The sequence below is a fragment of the Schistocerca serialis genome, chromosome 1 (assembly GCF_023864345.2).
Source record: "Schistocerca serialis cubense isolate TAMUIC-IGC-003099 chromosome 1, iqSchSeri2.2, whole genome shotgun sequence".
NCBI lineage: Eukaryota > Metazoa > Arthropoda > Insecta > Orthoptera > Acrididae > Schistocerca > Schistocerca serialis.
In genome coordinates this window covers 147,686,178-147,702,229 of record NC_064638.1, presented here as the reverse complement: position 1 = coordinate 147,702,229, position 16,052 = coordinate 147,686,178, and the positions used below count along the sequence as shown (strand labels likewise).

Below are 16,052 nucleotides of genomic sequence, written 5' to 3'. Positions count from 1 at the left end.
AGCGGAAAGTAGGTGGCTGGACTTCAATATGTCTGAGTATGTACAGGCACACAGGAAAGGCTCATGCGACGTCCCGACTCTCTGCAGACGTAGAGTAGCGCATCAGGAAGGGTACACTTGGCAAGTGTTGATTTGAGCGAGCACACCGCCAGCTTAAAGCCAGTCAGCCTCTGTGGCCTAATGGATAAGGCATCGGTCTCCTAAACCGGGGATTGTGGGTTCGAGTCCCACCAGAGGTACACGTTTTACTCACTGGGGCAAAATCAGTCTCACCACATACAGGTGTAATAGTTGAGAAAGTTGGTGTTTGTGAGTGCTTACAGGTATCACAGGTATGACGACGATATGAAAATTCACACTTACTGACAACCTGAAACGAAACGATGGCCATTATCAATCGACCTGTTAGCTGCGGAAGTGTTTCAAAGCGTGATGGCGCTGTGAAAGGAAACGCTATTTTAAAATTACTTGTTGGTAAACGGTATGACCCATATGAATAGTCACTTACCTGTCTTGTGTGCAGGACTTACAGTTCAGAAAGGGAATAGCCTAAGACGGCAGGTATAAGAATTGCCAGCGGAAAGTAGGTGGCTGGACTTCAATATGTCTGAGTATGTACAGGCACACAGGAAAGGCTCATGCGACGTCCCGACTCTCTGCAGACGTAGAGTAGCGCATCAGGAAGGGTACACTTGGCAAGTGTTGATTTGAGCGAGCACACCGCCAGCTTAAAGCCAGTCAGCCTCTGTGGCCTAATGGATAAGGCATCGGTCTCCTAAACCGGGGATTGTGGGTTCGAGTCCCACCAGAGGTACACGTTTTACTCACTGGGGCAAAATCAGTCTCACCACATACAGGTGTAATAGTTGAGAAAGTTGGTGTTTGTGAGTGCTTACAGGTATCACAGGTATGACGACGATATGAAAATTCACACTTACTGACAACCTGAAACGAAACGATGGCCATTATCAATCGACCTGTTAGCTGCGGAAGTGTTTCAAAGCGTGATGGCGCTGTGAAAGGAAACGCTATTTTAAAATTACTTGTTGGTAAACGGTATGACCCATATGAATAGTCACTTACCTGTCTTGTGTGCAGGACTTACAGTTCAGAAAGGGAATAGCCTAAGACGGCAGGTATAAGAATTGCCAGCGGAAAGTAGGTGGCTGGACTTCAATATGTCTGAGTATGTACAGGCACACAGGAAAGGCTCATGCGACGTCCCGACTCTCTGCAGACGTAGAGTAGCGCATCAGGAAGGGTACACTTGGCAAGTGTTGATTTGAGCGAGCACACCGCCAGCTTAAAGCCAGTCAGCCTCTGTGGCCTAATGGATAAGGCATCGGTCTCCTAAACCGGGGATTGTGGGTTCGAGTCCCACCAGAGGTACACGTTTTACTCACTGGGGCAAAATCAGTCTCACCACATACAGGTGTAATAGTTGAGAAAGTTGGTGTTTGTGAGTGCTTACAGGTATCACAGGTATGACGACGATATGAAAATTCACACTTACTGACAACCTGAAACGAAACGATGGCCATTATCAATCGACCTGTTAGCTGCGGAAGTGTTTCAAAGCGTGATGGCGCTGTGAAAGGAAACGCTATTTTAAAATTACTTGTTGGTAAACGGTATGACCCATATGAATAGTCACTTACCTGTCTTGTGTGCAGGACTTACAGTTCAGAAAGGGAATAGCCTAAGACGGCAGGTATAAGAATTGCCAGCGGAAAGTAGGTGGCTGGACTTCAATATGTCTGAGTATGTACAGGCACACAGGAAAGGCTCATGCGACGTCCCGACTCTCTGCAGACGTAGAGTAGCGCATCAGGAAGGGTACACTTGGCAAGTGTTGATTTGAGCGAGCACACCGCCAGCTTAAAGCCAGTCAGCCTCTGTGGCCTAATGGATAAGGCATCGGTCTCCTAAACCGGGGATTGTGGGTTCGAGTCCCACCAGAGGTACACGTTTTACTCACTGGGGCAAAATCAGTCTCACCACATACAGGTGTAATAGTTGAGAAAGTTGGTGTTTGTGAGTGCTTACAGGTATCACAGGTATGACGACGATATGAAAATTCACACTTACTGACAACCTGAAACGAAACGATGGCCATTATCAATCGACCTGTTAGCTGCGGAAGTGTTTCAAAGCGTGATGGCGCTGTGAAAGGAAACGCTATTTTAAAATTACTTGTTGGTAAACGGTATGACCCATATGAATAGTCACTTACCTGTCTTGTGTGCAGGACTTACAGTTCAGAAAGGGAATAGCCTAAGACGGCAGGTATAAGAATTGCCAGCGGAAAGTAGGTGGCTGGACTTCAATATGTCTGAGTATGTACAGGCACACAGGAAAGGCTCATGCGACGTCCCGACTCTCTGCAGACGTAGAGTAGCGCATCAGGAAGGGTACACTTGGCAAGTGTTGATTTGAGCGAGCACACCGCCAGCTTAAAGCCAGTCAGCCTCTGTGGCCTAATGGATAAGGCATCGGTCTCCTAAACCGGGGATTGTGGGTTCGAGTCCCACCAGAGGTACACGTTTTACTCACTGGGGCAAAATCAGTCTCACCACATACAGGTGTAATAGTTGAGAAAGTTGGTGTTTGTGAGTGCTTACAGGTATCACAGGTATGACGACGATATGAAAATTCACACTTACTGACAACCTGAAACGAAACGATGGCCATTATCAATCGACCTGTTAGCTGCGGAAGTGTTTCAAAGCGTGATGGCGCTGTGAAAGGAAACGCTATTTTAAAATTACTTGTTGGTAAACGGTATGACCCATATGAATAGTCACTTACCTGTCTTGTGTGCAGGACTTACAGTTCAGAAAGGGAATAGCCTAAGACGGCAGGTATAAGAATTGCCAGCGGAAAGTAGGTGGCTGGACTTCAATATGTCTGAGTATGTACAGGCACACAGGAAAGGCTCATGCGACGTCCCGACTCTCTGCAGACGTAGAGTAGCGCATCAGGAAGGGTACACTTGGCAAGTGTTGATTTGAGCGAGCACACCGCCAGCTTAAAGCCAGTCAGCCTCTGTGGCCTAATGGATAAGGCATCGGTCTCCTAAACCGGGGATTGTGGGTTCGAGTCCCACCAGAGGTACACGTTTTACTCACTGGGGCAAAATCAGTCTCACCACATACAGGTGTAATAGTTGAGAAAGTTGGTGTTTGTGAGTGCTTACAGGTATCACAGGTATGACGACGATATGAAAATTCACACTTACTGACAACCTGAAACGAAACGATGGCCATTATCAATCGACCTGTTAGCTGCGGAAGTGTTTCAAAGCGTGATGGCGCTGTGAAAGGAAACGCTATTTTAAAATTACTTGTTGGTAAACGGTATGACCCATATGAATAGTCACTTACCTGTCTTGTGTGCAGGACTTACAGTTCAGAAAGGGAATAGCCTAAGACGGCAGGTATAAGAATTGCCAGCGGAAAGTAGGTGGCTGGACTTCAATATGTCTGAGTATGTACAGGCACACAGGAAAGGCTCATGCGACGTCCCGACTCTCTGCAGACGTAGAGTAGCGCATCAGGAAGGGTACACTTGGCAAGTGTTGATTTGAGCGAGCACACCGCCAGCTTAAAGCCAGTCAGCCTCTGTGGCCTAATGGATAAGGCATCGGTCTCCTAAACCGGGGATTGTGGGTTCGAGTCCCACCAGAGGTACACGTTTTACTCACTGGGGCAAAATCAGTCTCACCACATACAGGTGTAATAGTTGAGAAAGTTGGTGTTTGTGAGTGCTTACAGGTATCACAGGTATGACGACGATATGAAAATTCACACTTACTGACAACCTGAAACGAAACGATGGCCATTATCAATCGACCTGTTAGCTGCGGAAGTGTTTCAAAGCGTGATGGCGCTGTGAAAGGAAACGCTATTTTAAAATTACTTGTTGGTAAACGGTATGACCCATATGAATAGTCACTTACCTGTCTTGTGTGCAGGACTTACAGTTCAGAAAGGGAATAGCCTAAGACGGCAGGTATAAGAATTGCCAGCGGAAAGTAGGTGGCTGGACTTCAATATGTCTGAGTATGTACAGGCACACAGGAAAGGCTCATGCGACGTCCCGACTCTCTGCAGACGTAGAGTAGCGCATCAGGAAGGGTACACTTGGCAAGTGTTGATTTGAGCGAGCACACCGCCAGCTTAAAGCCAGTCAGCCTCTGTGGCCTAATGGATAAGGCATCGGTCTCCTAATCCGGTGATTGTGGGTTCGAGTCCCACCAGAGGTACACGTTTTACTCACTGGGGCAAAATCAGTCTCACCACATACAGGTGTAATAGTTGAGAAAGTTGGTGTTTGTGAGTGCTTACAGGTATCACAGGTATGACGACGATATGAAAATACACACTTACTGACAACCTGAAACGAAACGATGGCCATTATCAATCGACCTGTTAGCTGCGGAAGTGTTTCAAAGCGTGATGGCGCTGTGAAAGGAAACGCTATTTTAAAATTACTTGTTGGTAAACGGTATGACCCATATGAATAGTCACTTACCTGTCTTGTGTGCAGGACTTACAGTTCAGAAAGGGAATAGCCTAAGACGGCAGGTATAAGAATTGCCAGCGGAAAGTAGGTGGCTGGACTTCAATATGTCTGAGTATGTACAGGCACACAGGAAAGGCTCATGCGACGTCCCGACTCTCTGCAGACGTAGAGTAGCGCATCAGGGAGGGTACACTTGGCAAGTGTTGATTTGAGCGAGCACACCGCCAGCTTAAAGCCAGTCAGCCTCTGTGGCCTAATGGATAAGGCATCGGTCTCCTAAACCGGGGATTGTGGGTTCGAGTCCCACCAGAGGTACACGTTTTACTCACTGGGGCAAAATCAGTCTCACCACATACAGGTGTAATAGTTGAGAAAGTTGGTGTTTGTGAGTGCTTACAGGTATCACAGGTATGACGACGATATGAAAATTCACACTTACTGACAACCTGAAACGAAACGATGGCCATTATCAATCGACCTGTTAGCTGCGGAAGTGTTTCAAAGCGTGATGGCGCTGTGAAAGGAAACGCTATTTTAAAATTACTTGTTGGTAAACGGTATGACCCATATGAATAGTCACTTACCTGTCTTGTGTGCAGGACTTACAGTTCAGAAAGGGAATAGCCTAAGACGGCAGGTATAAGAATTGCCAGCGGAAAGTAGGTGGCTGGACTTCAATATGTCTGAGTATGTACAGGCACACAGGAAAGGCTCATGCGACGTCCCGACTCTCTGCAGACGTAGAGTAGCGCATCAGGAAGGGTACACTTGGCAAGTGTTGATTTGAGCGAGCACACCGCCAGCTTAAAGCCAGTCAGCCTCTGTGGCCTAATGGATAAGGCATCGGTCTCCTAAACCGGGGATTGTGGGTTCGAGTCCCACCAGAGGTACACGTTTTACTCACTGGGGCAAAATCAGTCTCACCACATACAGGTGTAATAGTTGAGAAAGTTGGTGTTTGTGAGTGCTTACAGGTATCACAGGTATGACGACGATATGAAAATTCACACTTACTGACAACCTGAAACGAAACGATGGCCATTATCAATCGACCTGTTAGCTGCGGAAGTGTTTCAAAGCGTGATGGCGCTGTGAAAGGAAACGCTATTTTAAAATTACTTGTTGGTAAACGGTATGACCCATATGAATAGTCACTTACCTGTCTTGTGTGTAGGACTTACAGTTCAGAAAGGGAATAGCCTAAGACGGCAGGTATAAGAATTGCCAGCGGAAAGTAGGTGGCTGGACTTCAATATGTCTGAGTATGTACAGGCACACAGGAAAGGCTCATGCGACGTCCCGACTCTCTGCAGACGTAGAGTAGCGCATCAGGAAGGGTACACTTGGCAAGTGTTGATTTGAGCGAGCACACCGCCAGCTTAAAGCCAGTCAGCCTCTGTGGCCTAATGGATAAGGCATCGGTCTCCTAAACCGGGGATTGTGGGTTCGAGTCCCACCAGAGGTACACGTTTTACTCACTGGGGCAAAATCAGTCTCACCACATACAGGTGTAATAGTTGAGAAAGTTGGTGTTTGTGAGTGCTTACAGGTATCACAGGTATGACGACGATATGAAAATTCACACTTACTGACAACCTGAAACGAAACGATGGCCATTATCAATCGACCTGTTAGCTGCGGAAGTGTTTCAAAGCGTGATGGCGCTGTGAAAGGAAACGCTATTTTAAAATTACTTGTTGGTAAACGGTATGACCCATATGAATAGTCACTTACCTGTCTTGTGTGCAGGACTTACAGTTCAGAAAGGGAATAGCCTAAGACGGCAGGTATAAGAATTGCCAGCGGAAAGTAGGTGGCTGGACTTCAATATGTCTGAGTATGTACAGGCACACAGGAAAGGCTCATGCGACGTCCCGACTCTCTGCAGACGTAGAGTAGCGCATCAGGAAGGGTACACTTGGCAAGTGTTGATTTGAGCGAGCACACCGCCAGCTTAAAGCCAGTCAGCCTCTGTGGCCTAATGGATAAGGCATCGGTCTCCTAAACCGGGGATTGTGGGTTCGAGTCCCACCAGAGGTACACGTTTTACTCACTGGGGCAAAATCAGTCTCACCACATACAGGTGTAATAGTTGAGAAAGTTGGTGTTTGTGAGTGCTTACAGGTATCACAGGTATGACGACGATATGAAAATACACACTTACTGACAACCTGAAACGAAACGATGGCCATTATCAATCGACCTGTTAGCTGCGGAAGTGTTTCAAAGCGTGATGGCGCTGTGAAAGGAAACGCTATTTTAAAATTACTTGTTGGTAAACGGTATGACCCATATGAATAGTCACTTACCTGTCTTGTGTGCAGGACTTACAGTTCAGAAAGGGAATAGCCTAAGACGGCAGGTATAAGAATTGCCAGCGGAAAGTAGGTGGCTGGACTTCAATATGTCTGAGTATGTACAGGCACACAGGAAAGGCTCATGCGACGTCCCGACTCTCTGCAGACGTAGAGTAGCGCATCAGGAAGGGTACACTTGGCAAGTGTTGATTTGAGCGAGCACACCGCCAGCTTAAAGCCAGTCAGCCTCTGTGGCCTAATGGATAAGGCATCGGTCTCCTAAACCGGGGATTGTGGGTTCGAGTCCCACCAGAGGTACACGTTTTACTCACTGGGGCAAAATCAGTCTCACCACATACAGGTGTAATAGTTGAGAAAGTTGGTGTTTGTGAGTGCTTACAGGTATCACAGGTATGACGACGATATGAAAATACACACTTACTGACAACCTGAAACGAAACGATGGCCATTATCAATCGACCTGTTAGCTGCGGAAGTGTTTCAAAGCGTGATGGCGCTGTGAAAGGAAACGCTATTTTAAAATTACTTGTTGGTAAACGGTATGACCCATATGAATAGTCACTTACCTGTCTTGTGTGCAGGACTTACAGTTCAGAAAGGGAATAGCCTAAGACGGCAGGTATAAGAATTGCCAGCGGAAAGTAGGTGGCTGGACTTCAATATGTCTGAGTATGTACAGGCACACAGGAAAGGCTCATGCGACGTCCCGACTCTCTGCAGACGTAGAGTAGCGCATCAGGAAGGGTACACTTGGCAAGTGTTGATTTGAGCGAGCACACCGCCAGCTTAAAGCCAGTCAGCCTCTGTGGCCTAATGGATAAGGCATCGGTCTCCTAAACCGGGGATTGTGGGTTCGAGTCCCACCAGAGGTACACGTTTTACTCACTGGGGCAAAATCAGTCTCACCACATACAGGTGTAATAGTTGAGAAAGTTGGTGTTTGTGAGTGCTTACAGGTATCACAGGTATGACGACGATATGAAAATTCACACTTACTGACAACCTGAAACGAAACGATGGCCATTATCAATCGACCTGTTAGCTGCGGAAGTGTTTCAAAGCGTGATGGCGCTGTGAAAGGAAACGCTATTTTAAAATTACTTGTTGGTAAACGGTATGACCCATATGAATAGTCACTTACCTGTCTTGTGTGCAGGACTTACAGTTCAGAAAGGGAATAGCCTAAGACGGCAGGTATAAGAATTGCCAGCGGAAAGTAGGTGGCTGGACTTCAATATGTCTGAGTATGTACAGGCACACAGGAAAGGCTCATGCGACGTCCCGACTCTCTGCAGACGTAGAGTAGCGCATCAGGAAGGGTACACTTGGCAAGTGTTGATTTGAGCGAGCACACCGCCAGCTTAAAGCCAGTCAGCCTCTGTGGCCTAATGGATAAGGCATCGGTCTCCTAAACCGGGGATTGTGGGTTCGAGTCCCACCAGAGGTACACGTTTTACTCACTGGGGCAAAATCAGTCTCACCACATACAGGTGTAATAGTTGAGAAAGTTGGTGTTTGTGAGTGCTTACAGGTATCACAGGTATGACGACGATATGAAAATACACACTTACTGACAACCTGAAACGAAACGATGGCCATTATCAATCGACCTGTTAGCTGCGGAAGTGTTTCAAAGCGTGATGGCGCTGTGAAAGGAAACGCTATTTTAAAATTACTTGTTGGTAAACGGTATGACCCATATGAATAGTCACTTACCTGTCTTGTGTGCAGGACTTACAGTTCAGAAAGGGAATAGCCTAAGACGGCAGGTATAAGAATTGCCAGCGGAAAGTAGGTGGCTGGACTTCAATATGTCTGAGTATGTACAGGCACACAGGAAAGGCTCATGCGACGTCCCGACTCTCTGCAGACGTAGAGTAGCGCATCAGGAAGGGTACACTTGGCAAGTGTTGATTTGAGCGAGCACACCGCCAGCTTAAAGCCAGTCAGCCTCTGTGGCCTAATGGATAAGGCATCGGTCTCCTAAACCGGGGATTGTGGGTTCGAGTCCCACCAGAGGTACACGTTTTACTCACTGGGGCAAAATCAGTCTCACCACATACAGGTGTAATAGTTGAGAAAGTTGGTGTTTGTGAGTGCTTACAGGTATCACAGGTATGACGACGATATGAAAATTCACACTTACTGACAACCTGAAACGAAACGATGGCCATTATCAATCGACCTGTTAGCTGCGGAAGTGTTTCAAAGCGTGATGGCGCTGTGAAAGGAAACGCTATTTTAAAATTACTTGTTGGTAAACGGTATGACCCATATGAATAGTCACTTACCTGTCTTGTGTGCAGGACTTACAGTTCAGAAAGGGAATAGCCTAAGACGGCAGGTATAAGAATTGCCAGCGGAAAGTAGGTGGCTGGACTTCAATATGTCTGAGTATGTACAGGCACACAGGAAAGGCTCATGCGACGTCCCGACTCTCTGCAGACGTAGAGTAGCGCATCAGGAAGGGTACACTTGGCAAGTGTTGATTTGAGCGAGCACACCGCCAGCTTAAAGCCAGTCAGCCTCTGTGGCCTAATGGATAAGGCATCGGTCTCCTAAACCGGGGATTGTGGGTTCGAGTCCCACCAGAGGTACACGTTTTACTCACTGGGGCAAAATCAGTCTCACCACATACAGGTGTAATAGTTGAGAAAGTTGGTGTTTGTGAGTGCTTACAGGTATCACAGGTATGACGACGATATGAAAATACACACTTACTGACAACCTGAAACGAAACGATGGCCATTATCAATCGACCTGTTAGCTGCGGAAGTGTTTCAAAGCGTGATGGCGCTGTGAAAGGAAACGCTATTTTAAAATTACTTGTTGGTAAACGGTATGACCCATATGAATAGTCACTTACCTGTCTTGTGTGCAGGACTTACAGTTCAGAAAGGGAATAGCCTAAGACGGCAGGTATAAGAATTGCCAGCGGAAAGTAGGTGGCTGGACTTCAATATGTCTGAGTATGTACAGGCACACAGGAAAGGCTCATGCGACGTCCCGACTCTCTGCAGACGTAGAGTAGCGCATCAGGAAGGGTACACTTGGCAAGTGTTGATTTGAGCGAGCACACCGCCAGCTTAAAGCCAGTCAGCCTCTGTGGCCTAATGGATAAGGCATCGGTCTCCTAAACCGGGGATTGTGGGTTCGAGTCCCACCAGAGGTACACGTTTTACTCACTGGGGCAAAATCAGTCTCACCACATACAGGTGTAATAGTTGAGAAAGTTGGTGTTTGTGAGTGCTTACAGGTATCACAGGTATGACGACGATATGAAAATACACACTTACTGACAACCTGAAACGAAACGATGGCCATTATCAATCGACCTGTTAGCTGCGGAAGTGTTTCAAAGCGTGATGGCGCTGTGAAAGGAAACGCTATTTTAAAATTACTTGTTGGTAAACGGTATGACCCATATGAATAGTCACTTACCTGTCTTGTGTGCAGGACTTACAGTTCAGAAAGGGAATAGCCTAAGACGGCAGGTATAAGAATTGCCAGCGGAAAGTAGGTGGCTGGACTTCAATATGTCTGAGTATGTACAGGCACACAGGAAAGGCTCATGCGACGTCCCGACTCTCTGCAGACGTAGAGTAGCGCATCAGGAAGGGTACACTTGGCAAGTGTTGATTTGAGCGAGCACACCGCCAGCTTAAAGCCAGTCAGCCTCTGTGGCCTAATGGATAAGGCATCGGTCTCCTAAACCGGGGATTGTGGGTTCGAGTCCCACCAGAGGTACACGTTTTACTCACTGGGGCAAAATCAGTCTCACCACATACAGGTGTAATAGTTGAGAAAGTTGGTGTTTGTGAGTGCTTACAGGTATCACAGGTATGACGACGATATGAAAATACACACTTACTGACAACCTGAAACGAAACGATGGCCATTATCAATCGACCTGTTAGCTGCGGAAGTGTTTCAAAGCGTGATGGCGCTGTGAAAGGAAACGCTATTTTAAAATTACTTGTTGGTAAACGGTATGACCCATATGAATAGTCACTTACCTGTCTTGTGTGCAGGACTTACAGTTCAGAAAGGGAATAGCCTAAGACGGCAGGTATAAGAATTGCCAGCGGAAAGTAGGTGGCTGGACTTCAATATGTCTGAGTATGTACAGGCACACAGGAAAGGCTCATGCGACGTCCCGACTCTCTGCAGACGTAGAGTAGCGCATCAGGAAGGGTACACTTGGCAAGTGTTGATTTGAGCGAGCACACCGCCAGCTTAAAGCCAGTCAGCCTCTGTGGCCTAATGGATAAGGCATCGGTCTCCTAAACCGGGGATTGTGGGTTCGAGTCCCACCAGAGGTACACGTTTTACTCACTGGGGCAAAATCAGTCTCACCACATACAGGTGTAATAGTTGAGAAAGTTGGTGTTTGTGAGTGCTTACAGGTATCACAGGTATGACGACGATATGAAAATACACACTTACTGACAACCTGAAACGAAACGATGGCCATTATCAATCGACCTGTTAGCTGCGGAAGTGTTTCAAAGCGTGATGGCGCTGTGAAAGGAAACGCTATTTTAAAATTACTTGTTGGTAAACGGTATGACCCATATGAATAGTCACTTACCTGTCTTGTGTGCAGGACTTACAGTTCAGAAAGGGAATAGCCTAAGACGGCAGGTATAAGAATTGCCAGCGGAAAGTAGGTGGCTGGACTTCAATATGTCTGAGTATGTACAGGCACACAGGAAAGGCTCATGCGACGTCCCGACTCTCTGCAGACGTAGAGTAGCGCATCAGGAAGGGTACACTTGGCAAGTGTTGATTTGAGCGAGCACACCGCCAGCTTAAAGCCAGTCAGCCTCTGTGGCCTAATGGACAGTTCCGCTTCAGACGGCGTGCTGTGAGGACGTGTTAGCGCTCCGCTTAGCTGCTGTGTTTCGAAGTCGCGACTAGCTCTTGTTACTCTTCGTTCCGTGTGTGTTAGTGTTTTGTGTGTTTGTACTTGTGTTTTCGACGTCAATTTTGTTTCTGTCTTGAAAGCGGTTTTGGCCGCTGTTTATCTGCTGCAATGTCTACCATGTTTCCCAGGAAGCTTACTGTGCGCTTTGGTTTTGACAAGGCTACCCGATATGTACAACCCAGTTCACTGGAAATTCACGACTGGATTGTTGATGTTGTTGGCCTCACATCTGATCAGATACATACGGCTTACTATGATCTGGAACAATACTGTTTTTATGTCAAGCTGCTCTCGCCTTTGGTGCTGGAACGGATATTAAACAAATTTGATGGGGAAGCTGAATTCCGCCACCGTGACAATTCGGTGAGTAAGGTCACAGTTTGTAATGCTGATGTTGATTACAAGCATGTGCGTGTTTTTAACTTGCCCCCCGAGGTTGACAACTGTTATTTAAAAGACGTTCTTTCTAAGTATGGTGAAATTAAGCAAATTAGGAATGAACGGTGGTCCAGCCAACACCGGTTGCAATGCTTTAGCGGTGTGCGTTCGGTCGACATGCAAGTCAAGTATAATATTCCCTCTCATGTTCAAGTTTGCGGATATAAGGCTCATGTTATGTACAGTGGACAGACTTTGACCTGTCATGTCTGTAATGAGAGTGGACATATGAGGCAGGATTGTCCGAAACGGGTCTTTGTTTTGCAAACCCACTTACAGCAGCGCAAAAGGTTGACTCTGGCCGACCTTGTGAAGGATAATTCTGTGACAGATGGGTCCAGTTCCCCCATCCTGGACAAAGATGAAGATAGGGCGCAGCATCGTGCTGCTGACTTTCCACCGCTAGCGCGGAAGGAGCCTTCAGACTCTTCTGTTGTTCAAAGTGGTGTCGTTACTCACAAGAGACGACGCACTTACGATGGCGGTAGTGCAGACGACGATGACATTAATGTGGCTAGGTCATCTGTCGATGGCACATCGCCGCCGATGTTTGAGGTTCCGGGCTCTGAACATTCCCTGCTTTCGGATTGTGGCGCCAATTCACCGGTGCCAGTTGCTCAGTTGGATCCCTTACCCGTAAACGAACAGGCCGCGGTAGCTTCAATACCACGCCTGTCACCTGAGGCATGTCAACCGATGCAGACCGACCGACCGACCGATGTTGACACCGTTTGTAAACAGGACGGGGAAGTGCGTGGGCGTAAACAGCCGGCTACGTCACCGCCTCCGCCCGACAACAAACAAACGGAAGGTTCCACCGTTGATCAACACTCAGCTATCGAAAGAGCATGTGGAAGAGATAGGTCGCCGGAAGTAGTTTTGCAGTCTGAGCAATCACCGTGTGCAGTGGAGGCGGCGCTGGCACCTGACGTCAGCTCCGATCCTCCTACCCCGCCTTCCGCTGCGAATTTCTCAACGGGAGGTTGGCGCCGACACTCGGTGAAACCCAATGTCAATGTTGTTCGCAGGAAGCCTAAAAAGAAAGGTTCCGGCGCCGATGCTGACGCACCTTCGAAGTCAGATTCTCACGAAGGTTCTGGCGTGGAATGATGGCCTGACAGGTGATTAGACATCTCCGTGCTTCATGTTGCAATCCTACACGCTTTCCACTCTCAATATTAACAGGATCCATTCGGATTTAAAACTCGCTGCTCTCAAACAGTTTCTCTACGAATCAGCGACTGACATCGCATTTCTTCAGGAGGTTGTATCGCCCCACCTCGACTTTACCGGATTTGTATGTTTTTTCAATATTTCACCGGAAGCGCACGTCGGTACTGCCATTTTAGTTCGGGAAGGCATTCCCGTTCAAAACGTTGATACGTTAGAGTCGGGGAGAGGGATTGGGCTTACCATCGCAGGGGTCACTTTTGTCAATTTATATGCACCCTCTGGTAGTAGTCACCGGGCAGCACGAGCCGCGTTTTTCAAAGACGATATCATTTACCTCTTGCGGCGAAATCCCTCACCACTGATACTCGGTGGTGACTTTAATTGTGTTCTGGGCCGCAAAGATCAGACTCCTAATTTTAATTATTCTGGTGAGTTGCGACGCCTTGTTGCTGATCTCAAACTGCACGATGTGTGGGAGGTACGATACCCCACGCTGGTGAAGTTTACTCATACCGTTGCCAACTCTTCTAGCAGAATCGACAGAATTTATGTCTCGGATGATTTAAAAAGCAACGTAACGCACGCTGAAACTGTTCCCGTCATTTTCTCCGACCATAGTGCGTTGTTAACATGTCTCAATCTGCCACAACAACCTGCTCGCCGAGTACGAAACCAGTGGCATCTAAATGTTTCTTTATTGTCGGACGCAGAATTAGACGACGAAATAACTGCTGCATGGGTGCTGTGTCTCCGTTCACTTCACAACTTTCGAAGTGTGATTGAATGGTGGACCCGACGGGCGAAGCCAAAGATCAGGAGTGTTTTAATATCCTTTAGTATCCGCAGGGCTAGGGAACGGAAAGCCACCGTCGAGTTTTATTACAGTGTGTTACGGGATCTTTATGATCAGGCGGGAGCCGTGACGACACGCCTGAAAGATATCAAACTGATAAAAGCCAAATTACTGCGCTTGAAACGTGAAGAACTGGAGGGCCTTAAGGTACGGTCCAAAGCGAAATCCGTCATTGCAGATGAGACTACTGCCTTGTATCATCTTATTCGTGACAGCAAAACTCGACGAGGCACTTTCATAGACGAACTTCAACTCGAGGATGGTACGAAACTCAGCACGCAGCAGGGAATACTCCAGGAAATCTCCGCTTACTATTCAAACATGTATGCACCGGGGGACACAAATGTGGACGATTATGACGAACTTTTTGGCTCTCCTACTCCACAACTTACGGGAGATGACAATGACGCTCTTTCTTCGACTGTCGAAAATGATGATGTTTACGCCGTCATCTGCAATTCTGCCGTTAACAAATCACCAGGACCTGACGGCCTACCCGTTGAATTCTATAAAAGGTTTTGGCCTTTAATAGGAGACAAGTTCACCCACCTAATCAATGAAGTCTTACGGGGAACACCGGTGCCAGCAGAATTTAAACAATGCAAAATTGTACTTCTCCCGAAGAATAAGGGTTGCAAACGTTTAACCAACCTCCGACCGATTTCACTTTTGAACTCCGATTATAAACTTCTAGCTCGAGTACTCCATCACCGCATTATGCCGCTCACCGCTAAAATCATTTGCCCCCAACAGACCTGCGCCTTTAAGAAGACCATCTTACAAACTGCTGCTTTATACCGGGACGTCGTTGCCCTGACTCACGCATGCAATATTAAATGTGGACTGCTTTTTGTCGATTTCCACAAAGCGTTTGATAGGGTCGATCATCCGTATCTGATAGAGACGTTGCGCCGAATGGGGTTTCTCGACACCTCCATAGCCGTCATCCAGAACGTGGCGATGGGAATCACAGCACAACTCTCTGTTAATTGCCAGTTGACGAAGCGCATCGGAATACAACGTGGCGTCCCCCAAGGCAGTCCCTTGTCAATGCTGCTTTTTGTTCTTTCTCTAGAACCCTTTTTACGACAGCTACGATGTCGACTCACCGGAATTACAGTTTCAGGAATGAAAACTGTGGTGGGCGCATACGCGGATGATGTTGGCGTCATCATCAGAAATCAGGCGGATGTGTCACAACTTGAGTTGGCGCTCGCGACCTATTGTTCGGCATCCGGTGCGAGGCAGAACGTTCAAAAAAGTAAATTTTTAAACCTCAAGGGGCTTGCCCAGTTGCGCATTGCGTGGGCGACTAATGTCCATCAACATAAAGCTATTGGAATGGTCCTGACGACATCCATTTTCCGAATGATTTCGATAAATTGGCGCGAGGTTTCACGGACTATCCAGGGGGCACTGATTGCCAATCACTCCCGCTGCCTGGACCAATTTCAAAGGGTTCGTTTATTAAATACTTATATCTTGTCTAAGGCTTACTACACTGCACAAATTTTCCCTCTTCCCGCCATGATAGCGAAGGCCATTATGTCCCGCTTAGCAAATTTTTTGTGGCGTGGGGAATTATTTCGTGTCTCTGTCAAAACAGCAATTCTGGATCCTTGTAAAGGGGGCCTGGGTTTGACGGACATTAAATGTAAAGCAATGGCATTGTATGTCAACAGAACATTAACTATCATGTCCCACTCCCCGGAATGCCTCACGGCAAAGTTGTACAATATAGTCCGGCCACAAAGTATCGATCCACCCGTCAATCTTCAGCACATCAGTTTTAAACTTAAACATGTAAGGGACTTTTATC

General features: G+C 47.2%; 20 non-coding genes across 20 annotated transcripts; all 20 read left to right on the top strand.

Annotated features, from left to right (window-relative positions):
• Positions 1-166: 166 nt before the first annotated feature.
• On the top strand, positions 167-239 carry Trnar-ccu (transfer RNA arginine (anticodon CCU)). Its single transcript has one exon. It is a non-coding gene; the product is annotated as a tRNA-Arg (tRNA).
• Positions 240-741: 502 nt separating this feature from the next.
• Trnar-ccu (transfer RNA arginine (anticodon CCU)) lies at positions 742-814 on the top strand. The gene has a single exon. It is a non-coding gene; the product is annotated as a tRNA-Arg (tRNA).
• Positions 815-1,316: 502 nt separating this feature from the next.
• Trnar-ccu (transfer RNA arginine (anticodon CCU)) lies at positions 1,317-1,389 on the top strand. Its single transcript has one exon. It is a non-coding gene; the product is annotated as a tRNA-Arg (tRNA).
• Positions 1,390-1,891: 502 nt separating this feature from the next.
• Trnar-ccu (transfer RNA arginine (anticodon CCU)) lies at positions 1,892-1,964 on the top strand. Its single transcript has one exon. It is a non-coding gene; the product is annotated as a tRNA-Arg (tRNA).
• Positions 1,965-2,466: 502 nt separating this feature from the next.
• Trnar-ccu (transfer RNA arginine (anticodon CCU)) lies at positions 2,467-2,539 on the top strand. The gene has a single exon. It is a non-coding gene; the product is annotated as a tRNA-Arg (tRNA).
• Positions 2,540-3,041: 502 nt separating this feature from the next.
• Trnar-ccu (transfer RNA arginine (anticodon CCU)) lies at positions 3,042-3,114 on the top strand. The gene has a single exon. It is a non-coding gene; the product is annotated as a tRNA-Arg (tRNA).
• Positions 3,115-3,616: 502 nt separating this feature from the next.
• Positions 3,617-3,689, top strand: Trnar-ccu (transfer RNA arginine (anticodon CCU)). The gene has a single exon. It is a non-coding gene; the product is annotated as a tRNA-Arg (tRNA).
• A 502-nt stretch (positions 3,690-4,191) lies between these two features.
• Positions 4,192-4,264, top strand: Trnar-ccu (transfer RNA arginine (anticodon CCU)). The gene has a single exon. It is a non-coding gene; the product is annotated as a tRNA-Arg (tRNA).
• Positions 4,265-4,766: 502 nt separating this feature from the next.
• Trnar-ccu (transfer RNA arginine (anticodon CCU)) lies at positions 4,767-4,839 on the top strand. The gene has a single exon. It is a non-coding gene; the product is annotated as a tRNA-Arg (tRNA).
• Positions 4,840-5,341: 502 nt separating this feature from the next.
• On the top strand, positions 5,342-5,414 carry Trnar-ccu (transfer RNA arginine (anticodon CCU)). Its single transcript has one exon. It is a non-coding gene; the product is annotated as a tRNA-Arg (tRNA).
• A 502-nt stretch (positions 5,415-5,916) lies between these two features.
• Positions 5,917-5,989, top strand: Trnar-ccu (transfer RNA arginine (anticodon CCU)). The gene has a single exon. It is a non-coding gene; the product is annotated as a tRNA-Arg (tRNA).
• Positions 5,990-6,491: 502 nt separating this feature from the next.
• Positions 6,492-6,564, top strand: Trnar-ccu (transfer RNA arginine (anticodon CCU)). Its single transcript has one exon. It is a non-coding gene; the product is annotated as a tRNA-Arg (tRNA).
• A 502-nt stretch (positions 6,565-7,066) lies between these two features.
• Positions 7,067-7,139, top strand: Trnar-ccu (transfer RNA arginine (anticodon CCU)). Its single transcript has one exon. It is a non-coding gene; the product is annotated as a tRNA-Arg (tRNA).
• A 502-nt stretch (positions 7,140-7,641) lies between these two features.
• Positions 7,642-7,714, top strand: Trnar-ccu (transfer RNA arginine (anticodon CCU)). Its single transcript has one exon. It is a non-coding gene; the product is annotated as a tRNA-Arg (tRNA).
• A 502-nt stretch (positions 7,715-8,216) lies between these two features.
• Trnar-ccu (transfer RNA arginine (anticodon CCU)) lies at positions 8,217-8,289 on the top strand. Its single transcript has one exon. It is a non-coding gene; the product is annotated as a tRNA-Arg (tRNA).
• Positions 8,290-8,791: 502 nt separating this feature from the next.
• Trnar-ccu (transfer RNA arginine (anticodon CCU)) lies at positions 8,792-8,864 on the top strand. Its single transcript has one exon. It is a non-coding gene; the product is annotated as a tRNA-Arg (tRNA).
• A 502-nt stretch (positions 8,865-9,366) lies between these two features.
• Positions 9,367-9,439, top strand: Trnar-ccu (transfer RNA arginine (anticodon CCU)). The gene has a single exon. It is a non-coding gene; the product is annotated as a tRNA-Arg (tRNA).
• Positions 9,440-9,941: 502 nt separating this feature from the next.
• Trnar-ccu (transfer RNA arginine (anticodon CCU)) lies at positions 9,942-10,014 on the top strand. Its single transcript has one exon. It is a non-coding gene; the product is annotated as a tRNA-Arg (tRNA).
• Positions 10,015-10,516: 502 nt separating this feature from the next.
• Trnar-ccu (transfer RNA arginine (anticodon CCU)) lies at positions 10,517-10,589 on the top strand. Its single transcript has one exon. It is a non-coding gene; the product is annotated as a tRNA-Arg (tRNA).
• Positions 10,590-11,091: 502 nt separating this feature from the next.
• On the top strand, positions 11,092-11,164 carry Trnar-ccu (transfer RNA arginine (anticodon CCU)). Its single transcript has one exon. It is a non-coding gene; the product is annotated as a tRNA-Arg (tRNA).
• The last annotated feature ends 4,888 nt before the right edge of the window (positions 11,165-16,052 follow it).